The sequence below is a fragment of the Herpailurus yagouaroundi genome, unplaced genomic scaffold, assembly GCF_014898765.1.
Source record: "Herpailurus yagouaroundi ecotype Mexico unplaced genomic scaffold, PumYag 166, whole genome shotgun sequence".
NCBI lineage: Eukaryota > Metazoa > Chordata > Mammalia > Carnivora > Felidae > Herpailurus > Herpailurus yagouaroundi.
In genome coordinates, this window is record NW_024412407.1 from 31,348,729 (window position 1) to 31,371,518 (window position 22,790).

The window sequence follows — 22,790 nt, forward strand, 5'->3', positions numbered from 1 at the left end:
TAGTAGACTATGAATGAGTATGGAAGCACACCAGAGAGGCTAGGTGTGGTCAAGGGAAAGGGAAAAGGGGCAGAAAAATAGGAAGTCAGGGAAAAGTGAAAATAGAAAGCAAAGAAGGGAAACAACTACTTATTTCCCAGTTGGACTGGTTCTCTAAACATATCATGTGTTGTTGTGTTTTGTTTTTGTTTTAATTATTGCTCCCTTTAAAAAAGCCTTAGAATGATAGCTTATGATTGATACACTTGAGTTTCAATTACACATTCAAAAATTGAAAACTAACCAGTTCAGTGCTCTAGATTATTCTTTCAGTTTTATGACAAAAATTTTAAAAGATGGACTTTTACAAAGGAAATGTTCTTTGGTAGCTTTAAATAATACAGAAGGATCTCCAAATATTGCCTATAATACACAATTCATTGCATTTTAGCTTCTTACAAATGCTTTAAAATCCCATCCATCCTAGCTATTTTTTCTTAATAACTTTTTCTATATATGCATTTTCTTCAACCCTTAAAGATTAGGGAAAGGTTTATATAGTAACTATTTGATTGCATCAGCCTGTGTTTCCTGAAACCCCAACAGATATTTTAATGCTCAAATTGTAAGGCAACACTTTATGTGACTGCATTAAGAACAACAAACAACAGGGGCGCCTGGATGGCACAGTCGGTTAAGCGTCCGACTTCAGCCAGGTCACGATCTCGCGGTCCGTGGGTTCGATCCCCGCGTCAGGCTCTGGGCTGATGGCTCAGAGCCTGGAGCCTGTTTCCGATTCTGTGTCTCCCTCTCTCTCTCTGCCCCTCCCCCGTTCATGCCCTGTCTCTCTCTGTCCCAGAAATAAATAAACGTTGAAAAAAATTTTTAAACAACAACAACAATTAACTACCCTCCAGGCCTTAAAAGGCTTTCTTCCATTGGCATGACTAAAAATATAATATTGATAAAAATAAGCATACATTTGACATTTATTTGAGGTTACTACATTGGGGGTGAAAGGAGGGAAATACTAAAGAAAAGTAATCTTGTAAAGGAGATATCAGATGAGTATTACATATTACATTTTTTTTTCATTTTGCCTCCTCATTGCTTTGTATGCAAATTACTTTCTGTTCCTACTTCTAAAATTTATTTATCAGTAGAGATTTATTAAAATCTGACTCCTGATTTATTGCATTAATATTTATAAAAATACGTGACAAAGTGTATAGATTTGTGTATATACATATGTTTGACCTGTATACATGTATGTATGTAAGTATGTATATGTATGTATATATGTGTGTGTATGTGTTCAGTTGTCCAACAGCAATAAAAGAAAATCAGATTTGTAATTTAAGACTAGAAACATAACTTACAATAACATCCAGTTTTTTACTGCTAAAGTATTACTTATAAACAATATATAAAACATAGTGTATTTTTTACTCTATTTTCCAATAATATTTTTTGGTGATAATGGTGGTTTTACTGCATTCTAAAGCACTGAAATTCCTTTCAAATTATTAACAGTATGTTATGATAATGCTTCCTTCTTTTAGAAAAGCTAAAATGTACACTTTTTTTCAGATTCTAAGATTTATATCAAGATGTGTGTTACAATTGGCATGATTAACAGCATTTTTTTCCTTAGTGACACATAAAATAATAGTGTATCTAACAATAATGCTGTCAAATTCAGTAGAATCCTGTATTAGTATATTTCAATTCTTTAAAAATAGAGAAAACAATGTGGTATAGCAACAGTTAACAGAGTATCCATCTTTTACTGTCAGTAAATACAAGTTTAGCTGTAATGGTTTTATCTAATTTTGTGTAAATCTTGCAAGAACTATTTAAGCAACCAACTTAAAAAGATTTTTCTAAGGCAGTGGTTGATACAAAATTGGATGAAAATGTAGGGGCAGGTTAGGTGAGTAACATGTCATCTAAAGTTATGACCCATGCCACCAGCAAAGCCATTCAGCTATTTTTGAATCTGTCCTAAGTGCCACACACCCACACATGTTTTTGTCTTTTTCTTTTTCTTTTAGTTCTCTCAAGACACCATGTGTGATTTACAGAGGCTTTTCTTTGCTCCTTTGAGTTTTCTCTGCTTACACTGCCAGTGATAAACATGGTAAGAGAACTATAGGACCATAAGTAGTTGGTCTAGTCTTTTTAGAAATAAGGGTCATCCAATCGTATCCATACACACATTCCATAGATCACTTACCTAAGCTTGTGAGTAATTTTCCTTCCTTTGTTCTTAGAGTTTTCCCAGTGTCTTACAATTTACTTTTTGGGAAAATAATTTTGATCTTTATTAGGAATTTGGAAATGTATATTGCATAATCTTGAGAACTGCTAAGGAAAGTAGGGAAGACTACCCAAGAGAATATTTTAGGAACCAAGAAATTTGTCTGCTGTGTTTTCATTCACTGATGAATGTCCAATCTGAAAAGAACAAAGGAGACATTATTCTGTGTCCTCCACATGTTTTAAGTGAGGGGCAGTAAAATTATGATTATTCAGATGGCTCTAAGGTAAAATTTGCAAATGGATTCAGTTAAAAAGAGCTTGAAATAAATAATCCCAAACTTATGGAATAACAAATAAAGGTTTTATTTCTTATTTTTGAAAACTGTATTCCACAAACAACTTTATAAAGATATCTTTATCTGAAAACACTGACATTTTTGCTTGTAAGTCACATTGTTGACATTCCATAGAAAAATAAAGGCACAGCAAATATATTACAGAGTGCTGTTAAGTAGAAAGCAATAAATGTGAAAGGATGGCAAGTCAAAGTTATATATTAAATAACTAATCTTTATAAAGTTAGAGTATACTTTTTAAGTAAATACATACCATGTATTATAGAAGTATTTAGTAATAACGTTGCACATTAAATATTAGAAACTTGTGTTGTCAGTACCCTTTTTTTTAAGTGAAAATTAGTTTCCTCTGGCTTCATCCTTGCCAGCTGAAAATGTGACATTGTTATATTCAGAGAGGAGTCCACACACATTCCATGCCAATAACAAAGTACAAGAAACTGAAAATAGCAGGGCAGCATTCTGTTACGTGATATTAAGAATAACACTTCTTCTGGATATACCTCTAAAATAAAAGATGATGGATATCAGAGCGGCATTCAGAAGATTCAACTCAAGTATAATTGGCAGAAAGGAGTCATGGGGTGAAGGAACCAAGGTTAAAGAATGTGAGGGGCAGGGTTCTGGTAAGCATTGGGCCAGCCCCAGCATTTCTAACAAAGTGCCCAAGGATCAACTTATCTTGAATATTTTCCAAAGGAACACACATGAATGGACCACACATATACATTTCAATGGAACACATACATTTGTAATGTCTGCATTTGCAGAATGACTTAATTTTGTAATACATTTTATATATAGACAAGCTCTTAAGAACACTCATAATCTATATTAATCAAAGCCTAGGTGGTTGCTTGAGTTCCGGTTAAGCTTAATCCTTAAGAAAGGGTTCCCTATACACTATGCTCTGCTTTTCCTCTCAGCATCTCCCCCTCAACAAAATGCTAAGAGTTCAGCTGACAACAGGGTAAACAGATTATTGTGTTATTGCTGGCTGATTGCCGGAGTTATTTTGGAGCTTCATAATTCATTTAAAGAGATTTTTGACATTTATGAAATGACTTCTATAATCAACTGACAGTGCAATATCCTATAATTGTTCAATTAAAAATGACTACTAGTGCAGTCATTTATTAGTAGAATCAGATAATTGTCTTGCCACTAAAGAGTACTTCTCACTTTGCACATCAAATGAAAATGTTTGAGTATAAATCTGTGACACAGCAGCCGAAGTCCTGGGGATTTTCAAGTGCATATGTAATTATTACAGACCTCTGAAGTAAATATGGTTTAATGTGATAATCTTAAATGGATTGTGTGTGAGCCTTACAAAATACTTTTCCATGTAAACCAGAGCATCTGTCAGAACGGATAGGAGTTCATTTCCTACCAATATGAAGTTCATGATATTCTTTCCAACACGTAGTTTAACATGTGTACTTAGAACACAGGACAGCATGCTTTTCCCTCAATCCTCATTTATCTTTTTCTCCCCCTGCAGATGAAACTGATTACCAAGGTAAGGAACCAGGAATGGTTGCATTGATAAATCAGTTTCATATGCAATACTGCCCTATTGGGGTCGGCATTCAGAAGCTCTGACTTCCAGATACAGACACAGATAGGAATGTGGATCCAGAAAAACAGAAACATTTACACACACACACACACACACACACACACACACACACACCAATTTCAAATGTGGAATTTCTCTGAAAATGCTTTGACTCACATTATCATGAACCATCTGTTAAGCTAAATCATAAATCAGTCTTTGATTAAATAATTAAAAAACGAAAAACCCTCACCACACTGAAAACAGAGAACACGCAGATCATTTAAAGAAATAACTACATGGAAGAAACAGCAGCAGCCCCCATACAGATAACGATTTCTTTATTTTTCTTTTAAATTAGCATTGTGCCTCTTTGGACAAACTGGCTAAAACTCAAAATTTACATTCAAATAATGATAATTAAGGAAATTCAGAAAGTGCTCAACAGATGGAAGATGTGACTTAATTTGAGGTTGCTACAAAATAGAATTTAGTAGTGTCATTTCAAAGTTGCAGCTTAATTTTAATTTTTAAGTAAATAATCAGATTTAGTTGTTTGTTGTTTTCCATTTTATTTGCAGGAAAATGTTTAAAAATTGCTGTCAGTTTCAATTGCTCTCTCGCGCTTTGTTTCTAACCCCTTCAGCAACCCAAAGAGCATTTGAATCACAGCTGCTTTGGGCTTTTTGTTTTTGTTTCTCTTCAAATTTTTTTTCAAGCCCGTTTTTCTTCTTCTTGTATGGATTTTAGAAAGAGTTTTGATAAAGACAGTCCTGGCAGCTGGATGATAAATATTATTTTCTTAACCTGCCTAGCTTTGTCAGCCACCTGCGACTGCAGCCTGCCACACGTTGGAAGCAGCTCATTAACTTTCCCACAGCTTCCCAGGAGTTTTCCTTGTTTTCTTTCACCTTGGGTGTGTGCTGCCTTCTCACTGAACGGTTAACTATCCGAGTAGGCCGAGTGGGCTTTGGCACCGCGAGCGGAGCACGCTTCAGGCAGCCTCCCTGCTAAGGCTCAAAATCTCTCTTAAACACATTAAGCAGCCCATTTTGGATTGATAGTGCAGTAATTATTCTGCTTCACCCTAAAAACCATCCTGGGGTAATTGGCGCAGAGGAAAATTACCCAGAGTCCTCCACCACCTGGTAGTTAAGGAACGAATCCAGGGAAAGATAAGTGAAGCAGGAAAAAAAATCGGCACTTATTTGATTTTAATCTCACCACTTTGCAAGCATTTAAATTGCCTTAATCAGGTGGTTGGCTTCCAGCCTAGCTGGTAATCTGTTATCAAATTTGAAACTAGATTTTTTAAAATGTCAGTGTAGGCTGAGAATTGAAGTCTATTAACAGTTATGAGCCTCCCTCCCAAACTTCCATAATCTATGTATTAATAATCCTTTTTACAAAGCTGTCAAATATTACTTTATTACAAGTCTGTATTAATAATACGGATGTAAAAGCAGGATTTAATTATTTATTTTTTATTTTTATTTTAAAGTTGAGGGAATATACAATGCTAACATCCTTAACACTGAAATCCATTTTTTTTAAAGCAATAGCTTGAGTCTATGGAATAACCTTGATAAATGTAATTGAATTTTTCTTTGATAAGATTAACTAGTGGTAATTGTGAATGGGGAGGTCTGACCCACTCCAAATGAGATGTATGACAAGCTGAAAATAATCAATTTTTCTTTTCTTTATTTGAGCCCAGATTTTTTTTTTTTAAATGGAAAGAGAAAATTGGGGCCTTGCAGGATGAAACATTTGTGTCTGAAATGTTTTTGTATACACTGCTTATCTCCCATCTCCTCAGTGTGTCTAATTGTGCTGAGCTTGGTCTAAAATGAGATCAACACATTGAAACCCCAGAAGGCTTAATTAAGGGAGGGACTTAATATGTACCAAAAAGGATTTTTTTTTGAATGTGGCATAAATTTTACCTGCAACATCCTTTACTAAAAGCATCCCAAAATTGTTAGGCCTATTAAATTGCCTTTTTCTTTTTTTAAGAGAGAGAGAGAAGGAAAAAAAGAAGAAAATAATTTTACTTTGAAAATCTTAATTACTGTGATAGCAGGGTTGGGTTGTGCCTTTTTACGATTCCTGTATGATTTGCATTTTGAGTTGAAGTTTTGTTCTTCACAGCACACAAGCCAGCAATCAGGAGCATATAGAAATGGCTTGATAGATTCCCCTTTTAAACATGCTTATAAAACATTTTGCCTATGTAGCTTTTTGTATTACACATTCCATGGGGTTTCTCACATACCAATCAAGAGAGCATATCCCTTTTAATTCATTTTCTCAGAAGTTTAAGGGCTTGGAAATGTATATTAATACAGAACAAATAAATGTTTCAAAAACTGCAGCACTATTGTAAGGAGTTTCATTTGAAAAGCAAAAAATGCTATCATTATTTTTATTCTTCTTTCATGGTTTTTATCTGACCATAGAATTTGAGTAGCTTAGACTACAATAGAGACTGCTCAACAGTTTGGATTCCTAGTTCCCGTCCCGGTTTCTGACTAGGTTCAGGAACCTAAAATCTAGTAGACAATGAAATTAATCACAATGCAAAAAAAAAAAAAAAATCACTTGACAAACACTGAATAAAGCCAAGTATACATCAACATGTACGTTTTATATACTTCTATATATACTTAAGCAAGACACAATCAGTATTGATATCTTTTTATTTGTATACATATGGATTTCCTATATTACCCCAAAATTACTCTTATTATTTCTTTATAGCATATTAAATTCAACTAAGCATAATAAACATTGCTTGCCTCTTTTCGAAGATGAGAGCTCATTAAAACTTGGTTGTTGTAAGATTTTGTATCTTCAAGTTGAGACATTTCACTTTGAAATGAAATAAGTTTTAACATGGTTTGGTTTGTTTTGTTTTGGTTTGGTTTTTGTTTTTTTGACAGCTCCAAGAAAGAATTTAGGTAAAGTTATAATGGATGTTTTCTTCCTCCCATATATGAGCATGATGCCACCAACACCTTCAAAATAGAAATAGAATATTTGGGCTTTAAGCTACTGCCATAAGAAACTGATACATAATGTATCCAAATTGTAATTTCTTAGGGTTAACATCAGCTAATTCTTGTATGAGATTATGTTCAATGTCATAGTTTTTCCAGTCCATCATAGCATAGAGTAGTCTCTGGCTGAAATTGCCCATTACTCTCTCTCTAGAAAGTTCACTTGCTTCACCTCATCCTCTCACTTAACATTTTTGATACCTTAGGAATGGCCTGCATTTCAGACAAGTTTCTCATTGACATTTATTCTAAGTCAGTGTATGTCACATAATATTAAAAAGAGAGGAATCTTTGGAAACAAAAAGTACTCCTTCACATACAGATTTAGAGAAGTAAAGGCTATATTTAATTCTTTCTTAGTTTTGAGGACATGATTGTTTTCATCTTCAAGTATTTAAAGTATTTTGTAAAAGAGAGATGAGATTTCTTTTGTATGCCTCAAGAGATGGAGATTGGGCCACTGAGAACAAGTTACATGGAGAAAGACATCAGCTCAGTATAAGAGAGAACTTAGTGACTGTCAAAATCAAGCAGAGATAGAATGGGCTGCTTTGGAAGAGTGACTTCTCTGTCACTGGAGATATCCAAGGAGAGACCAGAAACTACATGGTGAGATTATCCTAGAAAGAGGGTAGAGATGGGGTTAGAATATGTGACCTTTACTATTCTTTCAAACTCTGAGATCCTAAGATTGTGTAATCATATACTAGACTGCCTGGATTTTACTGAGTGAAAGTAATTATTTTTAAGTAATTTTTAAAATATTTTTGGTACTATTTTGAAGGGTATAAAAATAGATTTACTGTAAAGAGCACAATACAAGATCTTTGATAAGAAGATTAATCAGTCCAGGCCGGGATCAGGGTCAGAGTTAGTATGTATGTTAAGAGAATTATGGAATAAACCTATGCAATCATCCTTTTATTTTTTTTTTTATTTTTTTTTCAACGTTTATTTATTTTTGGGACAGAGAGAGACAGAGCATGAATGGGGGAGGGGCAGAGAGAGAGAGGGAGACACAGAATCGGAAACAGGCTCCAGGCTCCGAGCCATCAGCCCAGAGCCCGACGCGGGGCTCGAACTCACGGACCGCGAGATCGTGACCTGGCTGAAGTCGGACGCTTAACCGACTGCGCCACCCAGGCGCCCCTGCAATCATCCTTTTAATCTCAAACTTTGTTATTGTGTTAAACCAAAATTTAAAAACCTAACACCTGTTAGCACAGAGCACTTGAAACCCATGCCTAAGACCAAGGGGTCAGGAAAAATGGAAGTCCAAGTAAACATGATACTAGAACTCATTTCAGTAGGGAGAGTCATACCTTGTTCAGCTAATATATTATGAACATCACTATTTATTTGCCAAGCCATCATCTCAATCCTAGAGGTAAAAATAAAAATAATATATTTCTCTCTTGCCTTTAAGAAATCAATATTTTGGGGCACCTGGATGGCTCAGTCAGTTGAGCATCCGACTTCGGCTCAGGTCATGATCTCACAGTTCGTGGGTTCGAGCCCCGCATCAGGCTCTGTGCTGACAGCTCAGAGCCTGGAGCCTGCTTTGGATTCTATGTCTCCCTCTCTTTCTGCCCCTCCCCTCCTCACGCTCTGTCTCTCTCTCCTTCAAAAATAAATAAATATTTTAAAAAATTAAAAAAAAAGAAATCAACATTTTACTTGGAGAAATAGATATTTGAGCAGATAAATTATGGTTCATCATGGTAAATACCACAAGAGAATATGACCTAACTTATTGGAGAGACCAAAGGAGGGAACTCCTTTGGAAAATTGAGGCTACTTTGATGAAATAGATACGTCATGTTGAATCAGTAGCGGTAGATAATTAATGATATCCTATGGGTTAAAGGTGGTACTTATTTCAAAAGAAAAATACAGAAATAAGTTTAAAGGACTATGCCTCTACTAAAGAATTCTGAAGGTAATTCCCTTGTGACTAATTATAATAGTATAACAATAGCTAACATTTATTACACACTTATTATGCACCAGCCATTGTTCTAAATGCTTAGTTGCATTAACTCTACTGTTCCTCGTAACAATCATGGATGTGTTATTACTATTTGCATTTTATATGTGAGAAATCCAAGACACTGACAGACTGAGTGACTTGTTCAAGGTCAGGTCACAGAACTAGAAAGCAGAGGGAGGATATAAACTGAAGCAGTATGTCTCCTGAGTCCAATATAGTAAGGTTTTTATCTCCAAGAAACGATTTTATGATGGACCAATATTAAGCACTCTGTTTTGAATAGTATTTTTTTTGTAAAATTTTTCTTCAGTATATCAAATGTCTAAAATACTATCCTGCTGCCCAGACCACTTCACTCTTTGTGCATTACGAAGTTAGCTGGTTCTAAGCTCCATAGCAATATATCCTTGAGAGCAAACAAGAACTGGCTTACTTTATTCCTCAGCTTTTGACAACCTTTATTATTTCATTTATCTGCTATTCATAGTGAGATGTAAACATCTTACTTCCCTGTGTGATCCTCATATCAACAGTGGGTCAGTTTAAAATATTGGGAATCAATATGTTATAAAACATCAGCCAGTACTAAAAAGGCAGGCCCAGAGAAAATTCATTGAATGTCAAATAAAAAATAAACATCAACAGTTAAAAATGTAATAAGATAATAAATAAAAGCAAGGAATTAAAAAAAATTTCTTAACCCAAAAAGCAATTTGACAAGTAAGATATACCTATATTAAACACAAAGCCGCTTACAGTACAGGGAGCAATGAATTTTTCATGCAGGTAGACAGAACAATTCTTTTCTAAATTTAATAGACAGAATACATGACATTAGTGCCATTGATGGTGGGGTTTGGGACCCAGGAAGGGAGGGGCACTGGAGCTTCTGTGAAGACATTGGTTAGCCCAGACTCTACATTTTTTATTGATTTGTGTAGACACTTAAGACTAAATGTTTTTATATTCAGGATCTCTTTTTCATCCTAGATATGTATGCATATATTTCTCACATGCAGGTCCTCAGCTCTGTTTTTATTTTTCTTAGTTTCATACCTTCTCATCCCTGTCCTTCAAACTTGCACAAGCTGATCCTGCTGTCAGTTACTCAGTCAGTCTGCACCCATCTGTGAGACATCTTTTTATTGACCTATCATTGAATCCACAATTCTATAGAAAGTCCTACAAAAAGTGACAAAAGAAGTAGGGCATCGCATTCCTTTTGGGCTGCTTAAAATTTAATGTGCAATGGCTAATGATCAAAAGGAAACAAATAATATCCTTAACCATGTTGCCTGGATAAAATAGTCAGGAAGGCAGTGGTCTAGAAGGGAGTGAATGTGGTCCTGCAGTCCTCTTGATGCACCCAGTGAAAAATACACTACCAAACCCATTTGCCCATATACTGGGATTTAACAAATATTTCCTTCCTTCACTGCTGTTGCTTTTAGGCTGATATACATCTCTAGGAACATAGCCTTCCACATGGGCTTCTTTTTTCCCTAGCTACTCTTTCTTTTGACCCCAAGCGCTTGGTGCACCCTCAAGTCCCCTAAAGTGAAATAAAAGCATAAGTTTAAAGAATGAACCTCTCATTGTGAAAGGTCAGAGATCAGAGTATTCACACAACATTTTAGTTTTGTTGGTAGTTTTGACAGACTATTTGCCCATAGCAACCACAAATATATATTAATTTATTCATGTGTTTACTCATTTATTATTTTTGAGCCTCTCTTGTGTCTTAGGCACTATGCACATTTCTGGAGAAAATGTCTGACTCCTACCCTCAAGATCCTTATACTCCAATGGGTGAAAGGTGTGTGTATGTGTATGTGTTGCATATTTGAATACGGTGAACAAAGAAATATAGTTCTGCAGAGAGTATTATAGGAATTACATTGAAACAGCACCAACAAACCTGGGATATGATAGGAAGGGTCTGAAAATTGTCTTGGAGTTTAAATCTGCACCCTGACCTATATGAAGAATAGGAAGTGGCTTTTATAAGCACAGAAACCATGAGCAACACCAGTAGCCGGCTTCTGTGAGGAACATAAGCAATTTAGGTTGTAGCAGCATAAATAGCAAAGCAGAGAGTAGCAAAGAATGAAGGTACAATTGAAAGCCCAAGTCAAATCACAAAGAGCCTTGGATGCCCTGCTGTGTAGGGCATGGAGTAGGTATGCTCTAGTGGTATTGGGGGCTGGCAGTGGAATGAACGGTCTGGGAAAAGGAGAAAAGTGGGAGAGGCCAAAGGTAAGAGTTATGGTTAGGAGACTCTTTACTATAGTTCAGAGATAATGAAGGCCTGGCGTAAAGCTGTGGCCATGGTGGTAGTAAAGAGACAATAAAGCCAACACATATGTAGTTCAAATTCCTGCAATTGCTGAGTGATAAGAGTGAGGGAGAAATCATGAGTTACTTTCTATAAGAAATGTTGGCCACTGGACAGGCTATCAGTTAAGATAGGATCTATATAAAGGACAAAGCAAGTTTATGGGAAATATTAAGTTCAGATGTGTTATTAGGATATACTAAGATAATAAGTACCTAAAGGAGCTGAAAGGAGATTATATATAAATAGGATGTCAAGCATATGTAGGTGATAATCAGAACTCTGAGATTATATAAAGTAATCTAAAAACAGTGTGTACAATAAAAAAGGTCATGGTCCAAGGTTGGGGACATCAACATTTAAAGGACATATTAAAAATGAAGTCCCTAAGGAGGAGACTGAAAAATCTGATAATGGTATCCTAGAATACAAGGATAGTTTCAAATAGAAAGGAGGTGATCTGCAGAGTCAAGAATTTGAAGCAAAAAAAAATCTGTTGAAATGAAGACTACAAACCCACTTGTTACATTTGGCAATTAGGAACCCTTACTGATTGTAAGAACACCAGATGCAAGAAATAGATATGGGCACCAGATTGTGGGTGAATATATATGAACATGTGAGAGTATATGTGTCTCTCAGAAATTTGGGATGAATATTGAAGGAACGAATATGTTAAATTGAATTAAGGGGGGAGGTTATTATAGTTGATGAGAAAGACTTGAGGTGATTATCATTTGAAGAATAGGGCCAGGTGGGATACGGCCTTTATAGATAGAAGAGAGAGGAGATGCCAGCTAGAACAAGATCCAAAACAGGAGATAAGGTGATAGAATTAAGGGCAAAGATCAAGTTGCTGGTCTTAAACAGGATGGGGAAGATGTCCGTCTCTGAGACTATAGGGAAGCATGATAGAATGGATGTAACACAGATGATTTTATAGTTAGTGAGGTGAGAAATTGATTAGCATCATTCCTGAAGCCCTCAGATGTGGATCACCAACAGTGAAAGAAAAGAAAGTTGGGTAGAGAGATTAGGAAAAAGGGGGAATTTTTAGAATAGTCTTTTTGAAGAAAGTAAGAGACCTGGTCAAATAAAACACTGATGAGCAGCCAAGAAAGTCAAGCACATTTTTCAAAGCATAGATTTGCAGTGTTGCTAACTAGGGGGACTATATTATTATGGAACAGATCTCAGTGTTCACATATAAGGTCTAGGAAAACCCTCTAGAGTATTTAATTTGTGCTGCAATATGCTGGGCAGATGTGGCTGGGAGGTAGTGATCTCTTCAGCCATTTGTGAAGGTAACCCTTGTTCAGTTTAGCCTGCTTCTTAGAAGCAGCAAGTTCACCTCTTAACCACTAGCTTCCAGTGGCCTCCATTGTGTTGCCCTGATCTCCATCCTGAACCCTTGCCCAAACCAGCACCCTTGCCCATGCACTCTGCCTCTGCTTACTTCTTCTCTAAGGTATTATAAATTGGCCATTTAGAAATATGCTTTCAAAAACCTGGCAAGTTGTAACTGAATCTGGCCTTTGGTCCACATTTATCCATCTTGTGAGCTCTACTCCAAAACAGAGCTTACGTCTATTCATTCCTCTTTCCTCATTAGAATCACCTTAATTCAAGCCACCATCAGCTCATCTAGATGATGGTCACCATTTTCTAACCAATCTCCTCATGCCAACCTTGTCTCTTTTTAACTTTCTCTTAACAGCTTAGTGATCACATTTAAAATATTATAGGGTCGCCTGGGTGGCTCAGTCGGTTCGGCGGCCGATTTCAGCTCAGGTCATGATCTCACGGTCCATTAGTTCGAGCCCCGCGTTGGGCTCTGTGCTGACAGCTCAGAGCCTGGAGCCTGTTTCGGATTCTGTGTCTGCCTCTCTCTGACCCTCCCCTGTTCATGCTCTGTCTCTCCCTGTCTCAAAAATAAATAAAATGTTAAAAAAAATTTTTTTAAATAAAATATTGTAAAAATGATGCTTTACCCCTGGATCCTCTTGCACTTAGAATAAACACACATTTTTTTTAAAATCTGACATATAAATTCCTACAGGGTAGAGCACCCACCTGTCCTGGACCTCATGTCCCACCATTTGTGTCCTTGCCTACAATGTTCCCAGCCACACTGATCTGACATTCTCCAGAACTCACCAAGCACATTCCTGTCATAAGGACTTTGCATTGATTTTTCCCTCAACCCAGAATACCCTTCCATCTTCTCTTCATATGGCTGACTCTTTCTCATGCTTCAGCTCCCAGTTTGAAGGCTACCTTTCTAGAGAAAATTTTATTACTCTATTTGATATACACAACCTCTCCATCCTTCCATAGCTCTGCTATGTCATACCTTTGTCTTAATAAAATGTGTTATTGCATACTAAGTTTCATAAATAAAACAGTGTCATTAATGTATTTTACCACTTGTTTTATCTCTTTCTCACTAGACTGTAAAATCTTTGGGGCGGAAACCATGTCTGTCTTATATAGTATTGTAGCACCAGTTTCTAGCAAAGTGTCTAACTGAACACCTAGTACACTGTCCAAAATGCCAGCTCATTTTGATGAAAAATGATGAGCAAATGAGCCTGATAGCTGTCAAATGCATAGTATTCATTTTGCTGATCCTATCTCGAGGATTTGACAATGTTGTTCAATTTTTCCTTCTTGAAGCCCCTTTAGCTTGGATTTTTGCAACATCATGCATTACTGGTATTCTTACTTCTTGGAACACTTAACTGTTATTTGCAGTTCCCTTCCCCCATAGACATCCCTTAACTATTAGCATTTTTGGAGATTTGCCTTTATCCTTTTACTGTTCTTAGTCATTATATGTTTCCAAGATACTCTGAACTATGGTCACCAGATTAACGAATGCTATATGCTAATAATTGCCTTTCTCCATCATGTGGTTAAAGCTATTTATCCAGATGCCCAGTATTCCAAATTGATTATTTCTAAATTTTCTAAAACTTAAGATTTCTAAAAATATACATTCATTTTTCCTTATATCTCAATGCTGTTTCTGCCTTTATATCTCCTGTGGCATCACCCTCCATCTAGTTACCTAAGTCATCTATTCATTTATTCGTTTTCTCAGTAAATATTTATTGAGTGATTTCTATGTGCCGGGCACTATTCTAGGAACTTGGAATAGGTACCTCAGTGTGTAGAACAGTTACACACACATACACAGACACGCAAAACTGCCTAGATTCATCTTAGAATCCTCCTTTTTTTCTTTTGTCACTTCCTATTTCTTGTTGGTAACCCAGTTTTGTAAATACTTGTACACACAAACTCTGAATTTATTCCATTTTCTCCCTCCTTCTCTATTGGCCTTAGTTCAAGTCCTTATCATTTCTAGCATTACGGTAACTTTTTAATTGGTCCATATGCTTCTAGGTTACCCTACAATACACCTCCAAAATACAGGGTGAATCATTCTAAAATGCAGATCTTGCCATGATCCTTCACTAGATTAAAATCTTAGTGAATCTTCACCCCTACAAAATGAATATTTTGTTTACACATCTACCAAAATCAAGTCCAGGGGACTGAAGCAGACCAAGTCAAAATAAGAATTATATAAAAGAAGGAGAGTAAAGAGCCCTAGGTGAACATTCCAAATATTTCAAAGTTATTATTACAGCACATCATCATAATATGAAATGTACTGGCACCAGCTGGAATAGACCAAGCAGATCCAATCAATTTATGCATGTATTTTTTCATCATAGAAATACTGCTTTCATTTTCTCTCTATCATTCTTTGTGCTTGTTATACATTCTTATTTTATACTATTTGTTAAATTATTAAGTTTAATTTTAACTTCCAATTCCTGATAATTCATGAATACACTGAACAAAACAGTTCTCTGATATAGATTTGTAGGGGCCATGCTTGCTGTTTGTACTAAGTATATGTGTCATAATAAAAAAGCTCTATTTATATACATAATTTTCACTTCAACCTCAATTTTCTTTTAAGAAAACTTTATAGCAAATAACAATTTATCTATTGGGCCAATGTTGAATTTATCTTGATTGTTACTTAATGAATAGGGCACACCAAATCACTCTACTTGTCTTGAATTTTTGGAATGACATGTTATTTATAAAATTATGACTTATTTTGAACCAGAAATAATCTTACTCTTCAGTCACCTTGATATTTATTTTTTTTAATTGGAGGTATACCTGATATTATACACATAGGTTGTCTTATTTGAAGGACATCATACATAAAGCCATATCAGCCATTGTTTTTCTTGGTTGGCAGAATCAATCAATCCACCTATCAATCACTACTTATTAGGTGCCAACCTTGAGCCTGGCATTGATCCAGTTCTGTGCATTAGTGAAACAACAAGTACAAAAAGGGGATAATAAGATGATAAATTCCAAATTATAAAATGTGTTTATTTTTTTTATTTTCACCAATATGGACTGTGTGAATAATTTTTTCGTATAAAAACAATCTTTGTAAGAAGCATTATTTTCAGTCGAAAAGATGAAAGGTATTATTTAGAATACGGTATTATATAAACCATGGCATTCAGATCTCTTCAGGGAAAACTGTCCTAGAGCTTTTGTGCTGTTTGGTATCTTTCTATAATGATTTCCTATTGAACAGTGAACCATTACCTCCATACTATAAGTCACAGCATTGTCTTACTGGCCATTGTAGGAGGTCTCTTTGGAGGTTGATTTAGGTGCCTGGTATTTAGAAGGCTAGTTGGGAAAGAACTAATTCTGAGCTCTGGGCTCTTCCTCGGTAGACTCCAAGACCCCATTGTTTCATGTGATTCTGCATTTACTTGCAACATCCACTTGAGCTCTGAACTTGAGAGTTCAAGTAATCCCCATAGCACTTAGTCCCAAGAGACCAAACAGAAAGTCAAAGGAGCAATGCTTTTGCTAAATCAACAAAAAGCACTTACTGAAGGTTAGCTAAGATCTTTATATATAAACTAACCTCTTCATCTACATTCTCTGATCATACTTCTCACAGATTCAAAATTTGAATTGGATGAGGAAATAAAAAGTGAAAGAAGCTTCTTTAATGTGTGTGTGTGTGTGTGTGTGTGTGCGCGCGCGTGTGTATGTTTCAGGGCTTTGTTGCTATATGAGTTAGTTAATGGATTCAAGTCACTATATTCCAAAGGGTTTCCAATAAGCAGAATCCTCTATACATCTAATTATATCATCAGTAAACAACTTTTAAAACACAACAGTGTGGGGCAGTTGAATAAGCACAGACTGCATCCAGACAATAATGTGTTAATTTAATAAACAGCAAGAAATAGGAGCTAGCCAAGTCAAAGCCACTTGTTTTAGTCACTCAAGAAAAATATTTGAGTATTTTGGGGGGAGGTCAGAAGGTCTGAAGACCTCTTCTTTCACTATAGTGAGCCTGTTTTTCAATATTGGTCTTGCAATTTCCAGTATCATTTAAAGTACTTCTCTTGACATAATTCAAAAGATAAAGACTCACCCATATTTTTATTTTTTTAACGTTTATTTATCTTTGAGAGAGAGAGGGAGACAGAGCCCAAATGGGAGTGGGGCAGAAAGAGAGGGAGATACCAGTCTCTGAGCTGTCAGCACAAAGCCCCACGGCAGGGGTTGGGGGCGGGGGGGGCCCACTTGAATTGTGAGATCATGACCTGAGCCAAGTCAGACGCTTAACTGACTGAGCCACCCAGGTGCCCCAAGACTCACCCATATTTTTAGACAGTCCACTCACTAAACAACCATTCAGCACTTTCACAGAACACCCAATAAACAGAATTTCAGATCCCTGACTTTTCCTTTTATCTTCTGTTATGTTCTCGATCACCACAACTTAAAACTTGCCAGAGCTATACTCTGCTGTACATTCTTGAATAATAATATTAGCTTAATCTCTTTTAATATGTTGTTAATAGTGTTAATCTTCTGATTTAAAATAATAACATACTCATTTTGTTTAGCCTTTCTATAAAGCAATTTGATTATATTTACCAAGAGTCTAAAAATAGTAGATATTTCCATTTTTTAAGGAGTCTGTTCTAATTATACAAAATTTATAAATAAAAATGTCCATTATGTCATCCACAATGAATTTCAGAATAAGGATATTCAATGTATAATGTTTAACATTAGCAAAAAAATAAAAACAAATAATATTTGTAAAAATAATGTATTAAACTAGCACTTGAAAGTGAAGGGGAAGAAAGGAGATCAAAATTACAAGGTACAAGAAAGTATATATTATATTAATTATAATTAATTATAAGTTCAAGAGTAGGTGAAACTAATCCATGATAATATAAATCAAAAGAGTGATTGTGAGAGGTGAGAATAATTAAAAGGAGGTACAGATGGGGCGCCTGGGTGGCGCAGTCGGTTAAGCGTCCGACTTCAGCCAGGTCACGATCTCGCGGTCCGTGAGTTCGAGCCCCGCGTCAGGCTCTGGGCTGATGGCTCAGAGCCTGGAGCCTGTTTCCGATTCTGTGTCTCCCTCTCTCTGCCCCTCCCCCGTTCATGCTCTGTCTCTCTCTGTCCCAAAAATAAATAAACGTTGGAAAAAAAAAATTTAAAAAAAAAGGAGGTACAGAGGAACTTTGTAGGGTAATAGAAATATTCTGTATCTTGTTTGGGCTATTGGTTACATGACTATACAGGCATACCTCATTTTATTGAACATGGCTTTATTGCACTTCACAGATAATTGCTTTTTTTTTTTTTTTTTTTACAAATTGAATGTTTGTGATAACCCACTTCTGTATTCTCTGGGAAACCAACAAATTCATTTGACTCTCTTTATTGTGATAGTCACTGTATGGTTGTGGTCTGTAACTGAACCCACAAAATCTCTGGTGTATTCTACATATATTTGCCAGAACTTATTGGTCTCAGCATAACGCATATCACCTTCTACAAGTTTTACCTCAATTACAAATTAAGCTTTTGCACCAATATGTCAGCTACTATGGTATTTCCTATCATCTTCCAAGTCCATCCTTCTATTGTCAACTTTGTGATGCTGAAACTGAGATTCCTCCAGCCACACTTTTGTGTTGTCAGGTAGGTCCATGCTAGGTTCTGCCAATAGAGGGAGATAGAGGGAAATTAAGAGCCTAGAGGAGGAAGAAGGGAAATCTCTTTGCCTCTTACTGTTTACTTTCTGTCCTGTGTAGGTAGTTCTTGTGAGCATCACTCCAGCAACATTTTTTCACCCACAGAGCAGCAGTGCTAAACCTGTTTCAGCTGCTGAATCCAATTTGCAGTTTTTCTCCGTACTTGGAGAATCACGTTTATCAACATTCCACTGAGACACCAGCATTTGGCAAGAACCTGCTCCTCAGAGTTCTGGGTCCCAGGCCAAGGGGACCCCTCCTTTATGGTCAGAGATACTGAAACCAGCTGAGCAATGCCTCTTCCTCATAGATCTGGTTGTTGGGACCACCAAGACCTTTCTTTAAGTCTCTGGGCTGTAATAATTCTAATATCTTTCCATTATTTTTTTCAGTTCTAGAGGTGGTAGCTATTGCTTACAACTTAGATTTTTCTTTTTATACCTAGGTAATAGTTCCTTATATTAAATTCTCTATCTTCAATAACTGGTTTTTAGGAGCACCTGGGTGGCTCAGTCAGTTGAGCATCTGACTCTTGATTTATGTTCAGGGCATAATCTCAGGGTCGTGAGATCAAGCCCCATGTCAGGTTCCACGCTGGGTGTGGAAGCTGCTTAAGATTCTCTCTCCCTCTACCACTCGCACTCTCAAAAATAAAAAAAAAAGAGTTTTAGTTTTGCCTTTTGCCTCTTGGATGTATCTGTGTATTTTTGTGTGTATACGTATATCTATATTTTTCCACATACCTTCCACTTATTAACTGCTCCAATTTCTTAGCCTCTTTAAGCCTCCATTTCCTAATAAGTAAAATGGGATAATGTTAGCTAGTACCTATCTCACATCACTTTTATGAGGGTGAAATTAAATAATACATTTTAAACAAAGCAGTCAATTAAGTAATAAATTACACAAGTTTAAAATACCTGGCAAACCTAAGTATCCAATACAATACAGGCTCAAGGGGTTTATTATCTAGCCAATAATATAATACAAATATGTTCTAATTCATAAGCTACAGAATGGGTACATGAATGTTTATTTTCTTGTCTTTAAATTGTATATATGCACTCTTTTCTATTAGTATTTATTTTACAGTAAGTAAAAATGATACTGGGGTGCCTGGGTGGCTTAGTCACTTGGACATCAGATTCTTGATTTCAGCTCAGGTCACGATCTCATGGTTCGTGGGATCAAGCCCCACATTGGGCTCTGAACTGACAGCATACAGCCCTCTTGGGATTCTCTCTCTCCCTCCCCTTACCCCACTCGCATATGCACATGTTCCCTCTCTCTCTCTCTCTCTCTCTCTCTCTCTCTCAAAATAAATTTTGAAAACTTTAAAAATGATACTAATAATACAGTGAACATGAGAAAATTATTATGAAGCACTGTATGTCATGAAATCACAGAGAGAAGCCAAGATGGTGGAACAGCATGGAAGTTTTTTGTGTGTATCATGAAATCACAGTTATAAAAAATAGCTTAGAACAAGGAATATAAGAATCTATACATGGTTGTATTTTTCTTATGAAATTTTTTAAAGTGAGGTAACTCATAACAAAAATAAGTAAATCTAAAAAGTTAAAAAAAAAGTTTCCTTCAGTTAAGTGGAAAATGTTTTCCACTGCAGGGAATTTTAAGAGAACAAAAGGAGCCTCTCAGTTGTAGTACAGGAAGGGGTATGTATACATGTTCTTCAAGCCACATTTCCCACAGCACCATCTACTCTGTCATTCCCAAAAGCTGGTGACGTTCACTGAAAACTGTGCTCTGTCTGCCTGGCAGCTCAGTAGTTAAACATTGCTAAGTTAACAAGATCTTTATCATTCCTATCTTATAATAACCCATAAAATGACAGTATAACAGAATTATACACACACACACACACACACACACACACACACACTTAAAATAGGGCAGGGGAAAGGGAAAAGAGATTTCAGCAGAATGACGTCAACAAAATTTTGCAGATGTTGAAAGGATAGATCACCCATAGTCGAATTAGAGCTGAGGGTGTGAAAGCTAAATGCCTTCAGGAAAGGAAACCAGTGAGAAACAAGGTCATGCTCACCACAGAACGAGAAGAACTAGAAGAACAGTTGAAGATGGAGCTAAAAACAGATGGATTTTACTAGAAATGTGTCTAAACAGTTAGACTTCAGATCTCCTATTTCCCAGACTGCATAGCCTAGCAAAAGGCAAGATTTTTCTGGAGAGCTGAAATGACAAGAGTTTCTTGAGTCTGGGGACATCAGGAAAAAACATCACCCACCCCTTTTATACCTGAAGCTTTCAGAAAGTTGGATGACCTCATATTACATCTCATTTTTCTATTCCTCCACACCTACTAACACAGAATTAAAAGACTCTTCTTTGGGAAACTGACCAACTAAGGAGAAATGGTCACATATAAGACAATTTGAGGTCACTGACAAAACAGCTAGGTTGTTCTTCAGCTTTCTTACTGGGATACCACTAATAAATAAGCTCTGCTTATGCACATTGGCCTTAACATTAGCTTTTTAGTATTTCAATCTTAAACATGAATGGAGAGACAAGGATTGCTACACAACTTAGGAAAACCTCAAACATGAACAGAGAAAAAAGGCCAAACAAATTGAAATGATTACTAATGAAATAGATGCAAGTTAGGGAGCAGAAGAACACTTAAAAGAAAAAATTCTATAATTACGATTCTAGAGTGGTAAAAAATACATATATTATATATATGTATAAACATATATTACATATAATACTAGATATACATAACTTCCAGAAAATGAGAACAGTATGCTATCAATAAAGTAAAACAAACATATAAAATAAACATATAAAACATATAAAATAAACATGAATTATATATAATACTGGATTATATATATTATATATAATCAAGTCATGATCTCACGGTTTGTGGGTTCAAGCCCTGGGTTGACAGCACAGAGCCTGTTTGGATTCTCTCTCCCTCTCTCTCTGTCCCTCCCCTGCTGACACACTCTCTTCCTCTCAAAAAAATAAATAAACTTTTAAAAAAATCTTTAAAAAAAGAAAGTAAAATTAGAGAACAAAAAGGAGCTCTTGGAAATTAAAACTGTGAGAGTAGACATTTTAAAAATCAATTAAGGGTGGGAATAAAGACTTTAAGAAATCTCTCTGAGGGGCGCCTGGGTGGCTCAGTGGATTAAACATCAGACTTCAGCTCAGGTCATGATCTCGTAGTTCCTGAGTTCAAGCCCCATGTCAGGTTCTGTGCTGACACCTCTAAGCCTGCTTCAGATTCTGTGTCTCCCTCTCCGTCTAACCTCCTCTGCTTGCTCTCTCACTCTCTCTCAAAAATAAACATTTAAATTTTTTTTAAATAAATCTCTCTGAAAATGAATGAAGACAAAAAGAGATATAATACATAAGACAAGAATGATAAGAAAATAAGGGGGTAAACCCAGGGACTCCAACATCTAAAAAAGAATTCCAAAAAGAAAAGAAAAGTGAAGAAGATATCAAAGAAAACAATACAAAACTATTTCCAAAATCATTGGCATACCTAGTTTATCTGATACCTGAAACACATCATTTTAATACCACCTTCCTATAATTAGTACATTTGTATTTTGTAAGAACCATATAATAATAAGTAACCGTTTTCTTGATTCATTTTATTTTAAGGTAAATGACAATTTAAAAAGAAGAATAAATGTCAACTTACCAGATATTATTTAAGTCTGGTAAATCATATGAACTTAAATCGGCACTTACAAAAGTATTACATATCACAGATGGCACTCTGCTTCACTTTTTAAAACTAAACTCCAAATTAAAAATTCCAGTGGTCACAAAGAATGACAGGAGTATGTAATGTGATAGGGACTGGAAACAGAAACTACACCCAAGGAGTTCAAATAATTCTGAACCCTTGTAAACTTACCTTCAAAATGAGTAAGTGTAGCTTGTCTGCACATATTGGGAGGGAGGGAGCTGATTCTATACCTAGGTGTTCTTCACATTAACCTCCATGCAGAATACAATATTTAATATAGGATAAAGAGTGCAAATGTGCTCATTTGAAGCTTATATATACATTATTAAAACTCGACAGTACCGGGGCACCTGGATGGCTTAGTTGGTTA

General features: G+C 35.9%; 1 long non-coding RNA gene across 3 annotated transcripts in view; it reads left to right on the forward strand.

Moving 5' to 3' along the window:
- Nucleotides 1-22,790, forward strand: part of LOC121039089 (uncharacterized) — a 100,059-nt gene that overhangs the window by 76,065 nt on the left and 1,204 nt on the right. For 2 of the 3 annotated variants that reach the window (XR_005794618.1, XR_005794617.1), the window contains one exon: nt 2,034-2,119. This is a non-coding gene — a long non-coding RNA (uncharacterized LOC121039089). Of the gene's footprint in view, nt 1-2,033; nt 2,134-22,790 lie in introns of those variants that run through there. The other variant, XR_005794619.1, reaches the window with a different exon arrangement.